The sequence below is a fragment of the Bombina bombina genome, chromosome 3 (assembly GCF_027579735.1).
Source record: "Bombina bombina isolate aBomBom1 chromosome 3, aBomBom1.pri, whole genome shotgun sequence".
Taxonomy (NCBI): Eukaryota; Metazoa; Chordata; class Amphibia; order Anura; family Bombinatoridae; genus Bombina; species Bombina bombina.
Genome location: NC_069501.1, coordinates 646,767,592 through 646,783,588, shown reverse-complemented (window position 1 = coordinate 646,783,588; position 15,997 = coordinate 646,767,592). Strand labels below are relative to the sequence as shown.

General features: G+C 36.9%; 1 protein-coding gene across 3 annotated transcripts in view; it reads left to right on the top strand.

Moving 5' to 3' along the window:
• LOC128653833 (multidrug and toxin extrusion protein 1-like) overlaps positions 1–15,997 on the top strand; it is a 363,968-nt gene that overhangs the window by 78,676 nt on the left and 269,295 nt on the right. The window lies entirely within an intron of this gene.

The window sequence follows — 15,997 nt, the reverse complement described above, 5'->3', positions numbered from 1 at the left end:
TTAGGGGTTAATAATAATATGCAGGGGTCAGCGATAGCGGGGGCGGCAGATTAGGGGTTAATAAGTATAAGGTTAGGGGTGTTTAGACTCGGGGTACATGTTAGAGTGTTAGGTGCAGACGTAGGAAGTGTTTCCCCATAGCAAACAATGGGGCTGCGTTACGAGCTGAACGCGGCTTTTTTGCAGGTGTTAGGTTTTTTTTCAGCTCAAACAGCCCCATTGTTTCCTATGGGGGAATCGTGCACAAGCACGTTTTTTAAGCTGGCCGCTTCCGTAAGCAACTCTGGTATCGAGAGTTGTAGTGGCGTTAAATATGCTCTACGCTCCTTTTTTGGAGCCTAACGCAGCCATTCTGTGGACTCTCAATACCAGAGTTATTTTAAAGGTGCGGCCAGAAAAAAGCCAGCGTTAGCTACGCGGGTCGTTACCGACAAAACTCTAAATCTAGCCGATAATGAGCAAGTAATGAAAAATCATTATGTTCTTTCCAAAATAATTAATTGTATTTTATTTTGCGGCGCATTTGAGCTTGCACTTCGAGGACATGATGAACGCAATGATTCATTAAATCCAGGCGTTTTCCGAGGTCTTATAAACTTCTCAGCAGAACTTGATGTATCTCTAAAAGAACATCTCGCTAGTGCAAATGTTTTTAAAGGAACGTCAAAAGAAATTCAAAACGATTTATTAGACTGTATGCTTATGGTTTTCCAGAACTAAATAAAAAAGGAAAATGCAAGTTTTGTAGCAGTGATAGCAGATGAAACTACTGATGTTTCATCTGCCTTCCAATTGGTTGTTGTTGTTTTTTTTTTATACATTATAGGAGGTAACGGACAACCGGTTGAGAGATTCTGGGAATTCACTAATCCAGATGGACATGATGCAGAATCTATAGCTACATGTATTCAAGCTACTTTAGAAAAAGTTCTAGACAACCCCGAGAAATTGATATCCCAGAGTTACGACGGTGCAAGCGTGATGAGTGGTCAACATGCAGATGTTCAGGCTATAATTAAACATACCTACAAGAATGCACATTTTGTGCATTGCTACGCACATCAGCTCAGTTTATTGTCAGCCAAGCAAGCATTCAGAATCAACAAGTATGAGTATTTTTTTCAAACCTAAGTGACATTACTAACTTTTTCAGTAACTCGCCACAAAGGATAGCTATTCTAGATGAAACTGTTAGAAGAAGGATACCTCATTGTTCAGCCACCAGGTGGAATGTCAAGAGTCGAACCGTCAATACAGTGGTTTAAAACAGGGAACAGTTAATTGAATGCATGGAAAAAATAGAGTCAATATACTGATTATATCTTAAGAGATGCACTTAATAGTCATTTTGCAAACAGGATCTTGTTTTTATTGTCTCCTGTTTGAAAAACATTACACCTTTAAATACAGCTTCAATTTAACTCTTGCAATAAAGAATACCATTGCTATAAATTATTCAATTATAACATTATTACAAATATAAAGACATTAAACTGCCAATACATTAATACCAGATACCAATATTTCTGAGTTTCAGCTTTTCCAATCAGATGTTTTCAAAAGTCACTCATACGTGAAGCCAGGTATCACTATTTTGCAAACAGGGTATCACAAACACAGAGGTATATCTCTCTTTCCAACAGAGAGTTGTTCAAAGTCAGGCCCCAAAACCAAAGTGTGTTTTTATGGTGTGTCTTCCCTTCATTGCATAGTGTTTTTGTCTGTGACAAACTCCACCTTTATTTCTAAATCATTCCAGGAAATAGTCTGTGTACACCGTTAGCTCTCATTGACTACTGAAAATGAGGCTCTCCTGACAACCAAATACCCTTTGGCTGCATTGCCTAATATCGAACACGGGGGGGGCGACAATAATTGAAATGTGGTTTTATTTCTCTATAAAGTGGAAGGTTCTTTAAATCCAGGAATATATATATTTTCATAAATGTACATTCAGTATACTTATTATTTCTCAACTTTAATTAATCATTTGGTTAATATATATGTTATATAATTTAACTGAGCATGTATATTTTAAGACTAGACATGGGTATACTGATAGTGTATGGATTCTTGTATATTTAAATATTAGACCTGGTCATAATATTAAATATTATAATATACATTATTTTATATATATATATGTATGTATATATATATATATATATATATATATATATATATATATATATACTTCCTACTGATAATATCTTAAGAGATGCACTTAGTAGTCATTTTGCAAACAGGATCTTGTTTTTATTGTCTCCTGTTTGAAAAACATTACACCTTTAAATACAGCTTCAATTTAACTCTTGCAATAAAGAATACCATTGCTATAAATTATAACATTATTACAAATATAAAGACATTAAACTGCCAATACATTAATACCAGATACCAATATTTCTGAGTTTCAGCTTTTTCAATCAGAGGTTTTCAAAAGTCATTCATACGTGAAGCCAGGTATCACTATTTTGCAAACAGGGAATCACAAACACAGAGGTATATCTCTCTTTCCAACAGAGAGTTGTTCAAAGTCAGGCCCCAAAACCAAAGTGTGTTTTTATGGTGTGTCTTCCCTTCATTGCATAGTGTTTTTGTCTGTGACAAACTCCACCATCATTTCTAAACCATTCCAGGAAACAGTCTGTGTACACCGTTAGCTCTCATTGACTACTGAAAATGAAGATCTCCTGACAACCAAATACCCTTTGGCTGCATTGCCTAATATCGAACACTGGGGGGCGACAATAATTGAAATGTGGTTTTATTTCTCTATAAAGTGGAAGGTTCTTTAAATCCAGGAATATATATATTTTCATAAATGTACATTCAGTATACTTATTATTTCTCAACTTTAATTAATCATTTGGTTAATATATATGTTATATAATTTAACTGAGCATGTATATTTTAAGACTAGACATGGGTATACTGATAGTGTATGGATTCTTGTATATTTAAATATTAGACCTGGTCATAATATTAAATATTATAATATACATTATTTTATATATATATATGTATGTATATATATATATATATATATATATATATATATATATACTTCCTACTGATAATATCTTAAGAGATGCACTTAGTAGTCATTTTGCAAACAGGATCTTGTTTTTATTGTCTCCTGTTTGAAAAACATTACACCTTTAAATACAGCTTCAATTTAACTCTTGCAATAAAGAATACCATTGCTATAAATTATAACATTATTACAAATATAAAGACATTAAACTGCCAATACATTAATACCAGATACCAATATTTCTGAGTTTCAGCTTTTTCAATCAGAGGTTTTCAAAAGTCATTCATACGTGAAGCCAGGTATCACTATTTTGCAAACAGGGAATCACAAACACAGAGGTATATCTCTCTTTCCAACAGAGAGTTGTTCAAAGTCAGGCCCCAAAACCAAAGTGTGTTTTTATGGTGTGTCTTCCCTTCATTGCATAGTGTTTTTGTCTGTGACAAACTCCACCATCATTTCTAAACCATTCCAGGAAACAGTCTGTGTACACCGTTAGCTCTCATTGACTACTGAAAATGAAGATCTCCTGACAACCAAATACCCTTTGGCTGCATTGCCTAATATCGAACACTGGGGGGCGACAATAATTGAAATGTGGTTTTATTTCTCTATAAAGTGGAAGGTTCTTTAAATCCAGCAATATATATATTTTCATAAATGTACATTCAATATACTTATTATTTCTCAGCTATAATTAATCATTTGGTTAATATATATGTTATTATATAATTTAACTGAGCATGTATATTTTAAGACTAGACATGGGTATACCGATAGAGTATGGATTCTTGTATATTTACATATTAGACCTGGTCATAATATTAAATATTATAATATACATTATTATATATATATATATATATATATATATATATATATATATATATATATATATACTTCCTACTTATAATATCTTAAGAGATGCACTTAATAGTAATTTTGCAAACAAGATCTTGTTTTTATTGTCTCCTGTTTGAAAAAGTTGGGTTAGTTATGGTGTCGCCGATTTATCACATTTAACTAAAAAAATAAACATAATTGCTCCCAATCAGATTTATCCTCCCCATTAGAGTTTAATTTGCTAGGAAGGGTTGATAATCGCCAACAACTTGTCAGTGCATATTGTTTGAATGTTAAAAAACACAATGATCAAGTAACCACTAATCGTTATGTTCTTTCCAAAATTATTAATTGTATTCTATTTTGCGGCGCATTTGAGCTTTGAGGACATGATGAACGCGATGATTCATTAAATATTGGGAGACTTAAAAGGATTGTAATTTAATACTTTCAGTATGATACTAATAATCAGCTATACTATTAACTATTAAGTATTTGAATTCAATAGATTAATCCTTTCATATTCTGATATTACATTGCATTTAATTAGAATTCTGTAGTGATTAATGTATTATAACGATATTTATATTTGCTTATTATCCCACTTTAATATAAATATATTCCATATTTGAAGTAATTCCTTAATAAAGTATAGGAGTATATTAAACTATATGAAAATTAGACACAAGTCATTTCATATGAAATGTTGTCTTCTATATGCTTGCATCTGAGCTAGAAAACCTTTCCAGACGTATATGTGGATTCAGACCTTCAAAAGTATTCTTTGGCCCATCATTTTTTTTTTTTTTTTTAATAATTTTTATTGAGGTTGAAAAAGAACAGGCATACAGAAAAAAATGTACATTGAAATGTCACAATAAAATCAATAATAACTAACAATATCTTGCGTGGTAATGACAAAATATATATATTAGTGTTCATGTAATCTGCCTGACGTGCGCTATGCCTCCCTGTAAATATAGGTGGTCACTCTTGGACCTCAAGTAAGACTAATCAAGGTATGGAGGACGCTTCTATTAAAGAGATCACTTTTGGACCTCTATCATCAAACCTCATGTTTTCTAATTTTTAACTCGAGCTTTGTTGACCATCTATAATTGTAAAGGTAACTAGAATGATTAGGAAAGAAGAAAAAAAAAAAAAAACTACTTGGGTTCCCAACGTGGAAAAACAGGAAATATACAATACGGGAACTTATATACTTCCTTGATAAGAGATAGTATCCATAATGAGACACTAGGACTGCCAACTCAAGAGAGGCAATTAAAGGTTGTATTAAGCTCATATGGCTAGTCAACAAGTAATAACGATCAGTCCTGCTGACGTAGAAAGGGCAGATAGATTCATCTTTACACGGCTATGTAAGGATTTGTGTTAAGGAAATAGTTGAGAACCACAGGTAGGGTGCGGTATAGGTAAGATAAACCGCTTAATTAGTCTCCCTTAGATAGGGGGCTCTTTATTATTATGGGGGGGGGTGGGAGTTAAGACCGATTCTATAAGTAAGTATGATATCGCAGAACCAAATACAAAGGAATGCAGGGCAGTAACTTCTAAAAGGCATACTGGCTACAAATAGACAATAACATGTGCTGGATGCTAAATAACAGATGTTATATTACACGGCTTCAATGGGCTTGGAAAAAGGAATTAACCATGTTCTATGGGGAAACAGTAGGCTGATATGTTCTAGGCTTAACCAGGCCTCTGAAATAGGCCTCCAAAGGTAAATACCATGTAGACAGTTGGACATTTACCAGGGGTTGGGATTAGTTCTCTAGGGCCATATATGGAAGTGCATTAATAGAACTAGAAGGCCATGTGATCAAAGTTCAAGGCCATAATGTATATACATGCAAATGATTCTGAGGACTGTAAGTATTATTTGATTAAGCAACAGACAAATTGAAAAGCTAAGCATAAACTAGGCACTTAGGTGAGGGAATAAAACAGGTACAAATGCTATGCTTGTGTTCTACAAGGTCAAACCCAGGTTTCCATAAGTAAATCCTATAAAGCTATGCTGCTCCGTGGCCCATCATTTTTATATAATACAAGTGATAATTACTTACTTTCCTGAAGATTCTGAGCATATCTGAACTAAAGTACAGAATTGTGTCTATGTCACCCAAGGGGCCTCCTGATCTAGGTAACATGGTTATCTTGTTTGTAGAGATCTAATCTCATTAAGCGAAGAATCTTTTGAAGCTTAAACTTTAACAAATGTTCCCTTTGTATATTTTTTAGATATCCTGCCTGTGAGCTGTATTGGAGCATAGTATATATATATATATATAATTGATATTACATTTAATAAAAATATATTTCATAAGTACATTACTTTAATACACTTTGAGTCCATGAAATCATATACAGTTGTATACAAAAGTTTAGGCACCCCTGACAATTTGCATGATTTTCATTTATAAATAATAGGCTGTTTGGATCAGTAATTTCATTTTGATCTATCAAATAACTGAAGGACACAGTAATATTTCAGTCATGAGAAAAGGTATTTAAGGTGGCCAATTGCAAGTTGTTCTCTTTAACTCTACTCTGAGGAGTGGCAACATGGGGGTCTCAAAACAACTCCCAAATGACCTGAAAACAAAGATTGTTCAACATCATGGTTTAGAGGAAGGCTACAAAAAGCTATTGCAGACATTTAAGCTGTCAGTGTCCACTGTGAGAAACATAGTGAGCATGGTGAGGATATGGAAGACCACAGGCACAGTTCTTGTTAAGACCAAAAGTGGCAGGCCAAGTAAAATATCGGAGAAGCCAAGGCAAAGGATGGTGAGAACGGCAAGACAAACACTTGCTACCCACAGCAAAATTTGGTGGATGTTCCATCATGCTGTGGGGCTGTGGGGTCAGTGCCAGTACTGGGAATCTTGTTGAGGGTCACATGGATTCCACTCAATATCAGCAGATACTTGAGAATAATGTTGAAGAATCAGTCACAAAGTTGAAGTTACACCGGGGCTGGATATTTCAACAAGACAACGACCAAAAACACTGCTGGTTCAAATGGGTGGGGCCATTTGAGGGGTGTGGCTTTCTTAAAGGTGCATGGCATTCTCAAATGGGCATGACTTTCTCAAATGGGAGTGGATTTCTCAAAGGGGTGGGGTCTTGTGCATTACCATCTTAAAAATTCACCAGCCGCGACAGTCTAGGGTGATTACATAAGTCTGTGAATCCTGAGTTGTTCCCAGTTTGTTTGATTGAAAGCTTGCATGTGTGTGGCTGTATTAGGGACCCAGGTTTTGGAAGAGACCTTGACATGGTACCTGGGCTTGTCCCATTTGGCCAGATGCGGTAACTAACTCTTCCAGTTTTGCTTTTAATCTTACCTGAGAGCTTGTAAGGAAGTGCTGGACTTTCTCTGTGTGTTATATATATATAATTGTGAAGCTTATCTTCCATGGCTTTAAACAGTTTTGCGCCTAGATTACGAGTTTTGCGGTAACAGGGGTGCGTTGCTAACAAGCCTTTTTTTTAACGCTACCTTAAGACAACGCTGGTATTACAGGTTTTTTCCACCCGGCGTTAGCCACAAAAAGTTGAGCGTAGAGCAAAATTTAGCTCCACATTTCACCTCAATAACAGCGCTGCTTACGGTAGCGGTAAGATGGCTAAACGTGCTCATGCATGAATTCCCCCTAGGAAACAATGGGGCTGAGCCAGCTGAAAAAAAACCTAACATCTGCAAAAAAGCAGTGTTCAGCTCCTAACGCAGCCCCATTGTTTCTTATGAGGAAAGGAATTTTATGTCTACACCTAACACCCTAACATGAACCCTGAGTCTAAACACCACTAATCTTACACTTATTAACCCCTAATCTGCCGTCCCCAACATCATCGCCACCTGCATTATAATTATTAACCCCTACTCTGCCGCTCCAGACACCGCCGCCACCTACATTATACTTATGAACCCCTAATCTGCTGCCCCCAACATCGCCGAACCCTACATTATATTTATTAACTCCTAATCTGCCCCCCCAATGTCGCTGCCACCTAACTACATTTATTAACCACTAATCTGCCACAACCAACATCACCGCCACTATAATAAAGTTATTAACCCCTAAACCTAAGTCTAACCCTAACCCTAACACCCCCCTAACTTAAATATAATTTAAATACATCTAAATAAAATTACTACAATTAACTAAATAAATCCTATTTAAAACTAAATACTTACCTATAAAATAAACCATAAGATAGCTACAATATAATTAATAATTACATTGTAGCTATTTTAGGATTTATTTTTATTTTACAGGCAAGTTTGTATTTATTTTAACTAGTTAGAATAGTTATTAAATAGTTATTAACTATTTAATAACTACCTAGCTAAAATAAATACAAAAGTACCTGTAAAATAAATCCTAACCTAAGTTACAATTACACCTAACACTACCACTATAATTAAATGAATTACCTAAGTTACCTACAATTAAATACAATTAAATTAAATAAACTAATGTACGAAAAACAACAAACACTAAATTACAGAAAATAAAAAAATAATTACAAAAGTTTTAAACTAATTACACCTACTCTAATCCCCCTAATAAAATAAAAAAGCCCCCCAAAATAAAAAATATTCCCTATAGTGATGTCGTGAACCTAAAAAATTGGGTTTGCGAATGGCGAACGCGAACTTCCACAAAAGTTTGCGAACCGGGTGAACCCCCATAGACTTTAATAGGCAGGCGAATTTTAAAACCCACAGGGACTCTTTCTGGCCACAATAGTAATCGAAAAGTTGTTTCAAGGGCACTAACACCTGGACTGTGGCATGCCAGAGGGGGATCCATGGCAAAACTCCCATGGAAAATTGCATAGTTGATGCAGAGTCTGGTTTTAATCCATAAAGGGTATAAATCACCTAACATTCCTAAATTGTTTGGAATAACGTGCTTTAAAACATCAGGTATGATGTTGTATCGATCAGGTAGTGTACGGGTTATGCCCGCTTCACAGTGCGCAGTGTAAGTGATATACCTGCCCTGACCTTGTTTTGCAGACCAGGTATCAGTGGTCAGAGGGACCCTTGCCCCAACACTGTGTGCCAGACATGCCATTATAGCAGACTTATATGGCTTTGGCGTTGCTTTTTGGTAATTAGAAGGCTGCTAAATGCCACTGTGCACCACACGTGTTTTATGCCCAGCAGTGAAGAGGTTAATTATGGAGCATGTAGTCAGCTTGTAGAGTTAATTTTAGCTTAAGTGTAGTGTAGTAGACAACCCAAAGTATTGATCTAGGCCCATTTTGGTATATTTCATGCCACCATTTCACCGCCAAATGCGATCAAATAAAAAAAAATTGTTCACTTTTTCACAAACTTTAGGTTTCTCACAGAAATTATTTACAAACCACTTATGCAATTATGGCATAAATGGTTGTAAATGCTTCTCTGGGATCCCCTTTGTTCAGAAATAGCAGACCTATATGGCTTTGGCGTTGCTTTTTGGTAATTAGAAGGCTGCTAAATGCCACTGCACACCACACGTGTTTTATGCCCAGCAGGGAAGGGGTTAATTAGGGAGCATGTAGGCAGCTTGTAAAGTTAATTTTAGCTTATGTGTAGTGTAGTAGACAACCCAAAGTATTGATCTAGACCCATTTTGGTATATTTAATGCCACCATTTCACCGCCAAATGCGATCAAATAAAAAAAAATTGTTCACTTTTTCACAAACTTTAGGTTTCTCACAGAAATTATTTACAAACCACTTATGCAATTATGGCATAAATGGTTGTAAATGCTTCTCTGGGATCCCCTTTGTTCAGAAATAGCAGACCTATATGGCTTTGGCGTTGCTTTTTGGTAATTAGAAGGCTGCTAAATGCCACTGCGCATCAAACGTGTATTATGGCTAGCAGTGAAGGGGTTAATTAGGTAGTTTGTAGGGAGCTTGCAGGGTTAATTTTAGCTTTAGTGTAGAGATCAGCCTCCCACCTGACACATCAGACCCCCTGATCCCTCCCAAACAGCTCCCTTCCCTCCCCCACCCCACAATTGTCCCCGCAATCTTAAGTACTGGCAGAAAGTCTGCCAGTACTAAAATAAAAGGTTTTTAATTTTTTGTAATTTTTTAGCATATTTACATATGCTGCTGTGTAGCATCCCCACTTAGCCCCCAACCTCCCTGATCCCCCCCCCCCCCCGAACAGCTCTCTAACCCTCTCAATTTGCCTTATTGGCAGCCATCTTGGGTACTGGCAGCTGTCTGCTATTATTTCACAGTCAAAAAAGTGTTGTTGTTTTTTAAATGTACACTACTGTTACACCAGATATGAGTGGTGGCACTGGGCAAGTGGGCACACTATACGCTGTGAGCCTGACACACACGCTGGCAGGCAGGCAACTGCAATTAGATTACACAGGAAAAAAAAGAAGCAGACTGATGGTCTAGCCCTAAAAAGGGCTTTTTGGGGTGCTGTCCTTACAGCAGAGATCAGATGAGTCCTTCAGGACTATAGTGGACACTGAATACACTAGCCTAGCTATCGATTTTCCTATTAAATCAGCAGCAGCTACACCGTCCCTCCTCTCACTAAGAATGCAGCTTCCAAATGAATCTTAAATGGATGCTGTCCAGGAGGTGGGAGGGTCTGGGAGGGAGGGTCTGCTGCTGATTGGCTGTAATGTGTATTCTGACTGTGAGGTACAGGGTCAAAGTTTACTCAATGATGACGAATAGGGGGCGGATCGAACATCGCATATGTTCGCCCGCAGAGGCAAACGCGAACATGCTATGTTCGCCGGGAACTATTCGCCTGCGAACTATTTGCTACATCACTAATTCCCTACCCTATATTAAATTACAAATAGCCCTTAAAAGGGCCTTTTGCGGGGCATTGCCCCAAAGTAATCAGCTCTTTTACCTGTAAAAAAAATGTCAATACCTTCCAACAACATGAAAACCCACCACCCACACACCCAACCCTATTCTAAAACCCACCCAATCCTCCCATAAAAAAACCTAACACTACCACCTTGAAGATCTCCCTACCTTGAGCCGTGGACCTCCAGAGGGGCAGAAGTCTTCATCCGATCTGGCCAGAAGAGGACATCCAGACCAGCAGAAGTCTTCATCCAGGCGGCATCTTCTATCTTCTTCCATCCAGAGCGGAGGGGGTCTATCTTGAAGACATCCGACGCTTAGCATCCTCTTCCATCCGACAGTGACTGAAGAATGAAGGTTCCTTTAAGTGACGTCATCCAAGATGGCATCCCTTCAATTCCGATTGGCTGATAGAATCCTATCAGCCAATCGGAATTAAAGTAGGAAAAATCATATTGGCTGATGCAATCAACCAATAGGATTGAAGTTCAATCCTAATGGCTGATCCAATCAGCAAATAGGATTGAGCTCACATTCTATTGGCTGTTCCAATCAGCCAATAGAATGTGAGCTCAATTCTATTGGCTGATTGCATCAGTCAATAGGATTTTTCCTACCTTAATTCCGATTGGCTGATAGGATTCAATCAGCCAATCGGAATTGAAGGGGCGCCATCTTGGATGACGTCACTTAAAGGAACCTTCATTCTTCAGTCGCCGTCGGATGGAAGAGGATGCTCCGCGTCGGATGTCTTCAAGATGGACCTGCTTCGCTCCGGATGGAAGAAGATAGAAGATGCTGCCTGGATGAAGACTTCTGCCGGTCTGGATGTCCTCTTCTGGCTGGATCGGATGAAGACTTCTGCCCCTCTGGAGGTCCATTTGTGCCTGGCTGGGTGAAGACGGCTCAAGGTAGGGAGATCTTCAAGGGGGTAGTGTTATGTTTTATTAAGGGGGGATTGGGTGGGTTTTGGAGTAGGGTTGGGTGTGTGGGGGGTGGGTTTTAATGTTGGGGGGGTATTGTATTTTTCTTTAAAGGTAAAAGAACTGATTACTTTGGGGCAATGCCCCGCAAAAGGCCCTTTTAAGGGCTATTTGTAATTTAGTATAGGGTAGGGATTTTTTTTTATTTTGGGGGCTTTTTTATTTTATGTTATTAGGGGGAGTAGGTGTAATTAGTTTAAAACTTTTGTAATTATTTTTTTATTTTCTGTAATTTAGTGTTTGTTGTTTTTCGTACTTTAGTTTATTTAATTAAATTAGGTTAGGGTTTATTTTACAGGTACTTTTGTATTTATTTTAGCTAGGTAGTTATTAAATAGTTAATAACTATTTAATAACTATTCTACCTAGTTAAAATAAATACAAACTTGCCTATAAAATTAAAATAAACCCTAAGATAGCTACAATGTAACTATTAGTTATTAGACATGTGCATGGCGAAAAAATTTGGTTCGGATCAATTCAGATTTTTTCGAATTTCGGTTCGGAGCGATTCGAATTCGGTAAAATTTGAATCAATTCGATTCGGATTTGTTTCGGATTCATTCGGATTCAAATAAATTCGGTTCGGATTTGTTTCAGATTTATTCGGATTCGAATAAATTCAGCTGGTTTCGGTTTGATTCGGTTCGGAAATTCGGAATTTCGGTAAGTGTTAGGTGGGATTAGACTAGTATTATGTACTGTACATTAGGTGTAACCCATAGCAGAGTGATATAACCTAATATACTGTACAATACTAGTGTAATCCAAGGCCATCCGTATCTACCGAATAAATCCGAATAAATCCGAAGTTATTCGGATTTATTCAGTAGATTCGGCACTATTTTAATTCGGTGATTCGGTTCGATCCGAATCTCCGAATTTTCTGAATTTCCAAATCGAACCGAACCGAATCACACATGTCTATTAGTTATATTGTAGCTATCTTAGGGTTTATTTTATAAGTAAGTATTTAGTTTTAAATAGGAATTATTAATTTAATGGTAGTAATTTTATTTTGTTTTATGTAAATTATATTTAAATTGGGGGGGTTAGACTTAGGGTTAGACTTAGGTTTAGGGGTTAATAAATGTAATATAGTAGCAGCAACGTTGGGGACGGCAGATAAGGGGTTAATAAATGTAGATAGGTGTCAGCGATGTTAGGGATGACAGATTAGGGGTTAATAAAATGTAACTAATGTTTGTGAGGCGGGAGTGCGGCGGTTTAGGGGTTAATATGTTTATTAAAGTGGCGGCGATGTCCATTCTGCTGATTAGGGGTTAAATAATTTATTAAAGTGTTTGAGATGTGCGGGGGGCCTCGTTTTAGGGGTTAATAGGTAGTTTATGGGTGTTAGTGTACTTTTTAGCACTTTAGTTAAGAGCTTTATGTTACGGCGTTAGCCCATAAAACTCTTAACTACTGACTTTTAAATGCGGTAGGAGTCTTGACTGGAGAGGGTGTACCGCTCACTTCATCCAAGACTCGTAATACCAGCATTAGGCAAATCCCATTAAAAAGATAGGATACGCAATTGACGTAAGGGGATTTGCGGTAAGCTCGAGTCGCGGAAGAAAAGTGAGCGGTACACCTGTACCTACCTGACTCATAATACCAGCGGGCGTTAAAAAGCAGCATTGGGTCCTCTCAACGCTGCTTTTTAAGGCTAACGCAAGACTCGTAATCTAGCCGTTGGTATTTTTTTTTTTTATATCAACTTTATTTGAGAAAGAAAAAATGGTTTACAATATATATATAGGAGACGCAGCTCCAATATGAAATAACAAAGTCAGTAACAGTTTTGGTATTTTTATATATTTCTATTGAAAAATTAATATTTTGCTTTGCATAGTTGCATATTTATTTATTTATTTTGTATATGTCTGTTAAAAGGAGTAATTTATTGTAGTTATTTAAAGTGTTAAATCATATTTACTGATAAAGTTGCTCTCTGATAGGGTTAAAAGGAAGGAGATTAAAGGGGTTCTTAATAATTTTGCTTATGCTGTTGGAGATTAGATTTTTTTTAATGACAGGGGTTAGTGTCTAATAAAATTTGTGGTCAGTTTTTAATCTGTTATATGATGCCTATAAGCAGTCACCTAACTTGCAAAAAATGCTAGTGAGAAGTGTCCTGAGTCTGACCACATACAAATGTGAAAACCTGTGTACACATACATTACACAGATAGCGAAATCATCTATTCAGTAATTCAATATTTTTATTTGATTTAAATAATTATGCAAAAAAAATAAAAATAAAATTTCAAGGTATAAATGCCAACATATGCCATATGCACTAAAAGTTCTTTAAAGGAGTTCTCTATTGGATATCAGGGAATGTATCCAATGCACCTCTATATGCACATATTTAGTTTTATGTGTATTAATAGATTACTCTTTGTTCTATATTAGAGCTGTTGAAATTAGTTCACAAAGGAACTGCAAATATTACTTTCGATATATTTGTATCTATTATGTATCAATTTACTAAATTCCCTACCACATTAACTATTAAACTCCTGAATAGTATTTGTTAAATCGAATGTTACATTAAAAAATTTGAATGTGGCTATTCGACCCAAATATGAACATTTGAAAATGAAATTTACATTTGAAAATCGGAAATAACATTTGATTACGATTTTATTTTTATCTTATTTAATAATTTAATTAAAAACAATAGTCAGGTACCATCAAGAGTAAACAAGCACATTTATCAGTTATTGACAGAACAAGAAATTAAGTATTGAAGTATACAAACCACAGATTCTAAAACTGGGCATATTAACCCAGTATGTCATTACACTGAGGCCGAATTATGAAAGGTCTGTCGGACCTGATCCGACAGTGTGGATCAGGTCCGCAAGACCTCGCTGAATGCGGAGAGCAATACGCTCTCCGTATACAGCATTGCACCAGCAGCTTACAAAAACTGCTGGTGCAACGCCGCCCCCTGCTGACTCGCACCCAATCGGCCGCCAGCAGGGAGGTGTCAATCAACCCGATCGTATTCGATCAGGTTGAATTGCGGTGATTGCTGTCCGCCAAATCAGAGCAGGCGGACAGGGTTATAGAGCTGCGGTCTTTAGACCGCGGCTCCATAACTGCTGCTTCTGGCGAGTCTGAAGACTCGGAAGGAACACAGTAATTCAAGCTCCATACGGAGCTTGATAAATGGGCCTCTTTATGTTCAAAAAGAGAAATTGCAATTTAGTAGTATTTAAAGGGATACTAAATTCAAAATCTTTCATTAATGTTTAGGAGCTGGACCATTTTTGGTTGGTTCAGAACCTGGATTACGCTTGCTTATTGGTTGGCTGAATGTAGTCACCAATAAGTAAGTGCTATCCAGGGTTCTGAACCTAAAATGGGCCAATTCCTAAGATTTATATTCCTGCTTTTTTAAATAAAGTTAGCAAGAGAATGAAGAAAATTTGATAATATGAGTAGATTAGAAAGCTGCTTAAAATTGCAGGCTCTATCTGAATCATGAAAGATTAAAATTTGGGTTTAGTTTCCCTTTAATACATTCAAAGATTCATCCATAAGGGTTATTTAAAGAAGGAAAAGAAGGAACATGAAGGAAGAAAAAAAGGAGAAAAGGGAATCATTCAATGGAAGGAGGAGAAAGAAAAGAGAGTAAAAAAAAAAACTAACGTGAATAAGTCATGTCACCTTTACACGTGGGCCTTGCTAATGTATATAGAGGTCACAGACATAGTATTCATTGGGTATTATAATTTGACTAATGTATCTGGGACATTAGAAATATCAACAGTTATCTAGAAAATCTTTCACTTAATTAACTCGTCTTGTAAATCTGTTCCTCCAGGGTTGTCCTAGTTTGAGCTATCACCAGGGCCAGCTCAACCATGGGACCAAATCAGTCCAAGGAACCCAGACAGCACTTGACATGGGGCAGCACTTCAGTGACTTAGTCAGCCACTGTCAGACTCAGACTATTATGCACAAAGACGCAGAATTGGTCAAGGTGGGACAAGTGCAACTCTGCCCTAACTTCCTTCCCACTTATTGCACAATTGTGCATAAGCATTAATTGCATGCAGGTAGGCAGGAAAGCTTAGTTAGTTCAGCGGCCAGGCTAGTAGGTTGATATGCTTATCAGTAATGTTTCTACTGAGGGGGCGTCATTGCATTCTCTGACCCAGGCAGCACAATTTCTTAAACCAGCCCTGGCTATCACAGGATGAGATTCCCATAAGTCAAGTTTAGCAATTACGAA